Source organism: Capsicum annuum, unplaced genomic scaffold, assembly GCF_002878395.1.
Source record: "Capsicum annuum cultivar UCD-10X-F1 unplaced genomic scaffold, UCD10Xv1.1 ctg76508, whole genome shotgun sequence".
Lineage (NCBI taxonomy): Eukaryota > Viridiplantae > Streptophyta > Magnoliopsida > Solanales > Solanaceae > Capsicum > Capsicum annuum.
Genome location: NW_025886816.1, coordinates 1 through 1,380, shown reverse-complemented (window position 1 = coordinate 1,380; position 1,380 = coordinate 1). Strand labels below are relative to the sequence as shown.

Below are 1,380 nucleotides of genomic sequence, written 5' to 3'. Positions count from 1 at the left end.
TCTTCATGAAAAGATTAGTTCTCTGGAAGTATTTCTCAAGAACTTTGTGAAAAACAATGTTTCTGGGGAAATGACAGATTTGGAATTACAGGTAAAAGAAGTTGCAAATATTGTTGAACACACAATACAAGTACGAGTAACTGAAGTTTTAGAAGATGATGAAAATCTGAGAGAAAAGGCACAAGAGAGGCTTTCTGATAGCCTGCTACTTGTAGCAGAGGACATTGATCGTATCTGGAAAGAGTCGACAAAGATTCAAAATAAGGGCAAACATGCATCAAAGGAATCAACGGCTCAAGAGTTTCCACGCTCATCAAGAAATATTCTGAATGTTGAGAACAGTATGGTTAGACGTGATGATCAAAGGAAATGGTTGGTACAAGATCTTACTAGAAGCTACTCTGGTGAACCAAAAGTCATCCCGATTGTCGGGATGGGAGGCATAGGTAAAACAACCTTAGCGAATGAAGTCTAAAATGATGCGTGCATTCGTTCTCATTTTGATGTTTGTGCCTGGGCTATTGTTTCTCAACAACACAATGTAAAGGAAATCTTCTTGAGCCTTTTGCGATCTACTAAAGGTGACACATTTGACATGAATGATGAGGCAGAGCTAGCAAACATGCTACAAAAGAGTTTAAAGGGTAAGAGATATTTAATTGTATTGGATGATATGTGGAAAAGTGAAGCATGGGATGCCGTGAGACTATGTTTTCCAAGTGAAAACAAGGGGAGTGGAATATTGGTGACGACCCGTAACACTGATGTAGCTCGCGATGCTGGGACAAAGAATCTTTCTTTGCAGATGGATTTAATGGGTCTGGATGAGAGTTGGAACCTTTTTAAAAGTGTAGCATTTGCAAATGAAGCATTTCCATCTGAGTTCGAGACTATTGGGAAGCAAATAGCAGATGAATGTCATGGGTTACCACTAACTATTGCCGTTGTTGCTGGGCTTCTCAAATCTAAAAGGGCAATAGAAAATTGGAAAAGTGTTGAGGAAGATGTCAAGTCATTCGTCTCAAATGATCCTGATGAACGATGTTCACGTGTGGTTGGGTTGAGTTACGATCACTTGACCAGCGTTCTAAAAGCATGTCTTCTGCATTTTGGGATTTTTCCAGAAGGCAGTGAGATTCCTGTGAAGAATTTGATGAGATCATGGATGGCTGAGGGGTTCCTGAAGCTGGAAAATGATTTGGAAGGAGAGGCTGAGACGTGTTTGCAAGAGCTTGTCGATAGATGTCTAGTCCTCGTCTGCAAGAAAAGTCTAGATGGAACAAAAATTAGATCATGTAAGGTTCACGATCTAATATATGGCCTGTGCTTGAGAGAAATTCAAAGGGGAAACGTTTTTATCATGAACAACATTGTGCTTTA

The 1,380-nt window shown here is 39.9% G+C and overlaps 1 pseudogene; it reads left to right on the top strand.

Annotated features, from left to right (window-relative positions):
* The first annotated feature begins 4 nt into the window (after positions 1–4).
* Positions 5–1,374, top strand: LOC107852538 (annotated as a pseudogene).
* Positions 1,375–1,380: the final 6 nt, after the last annotated feature.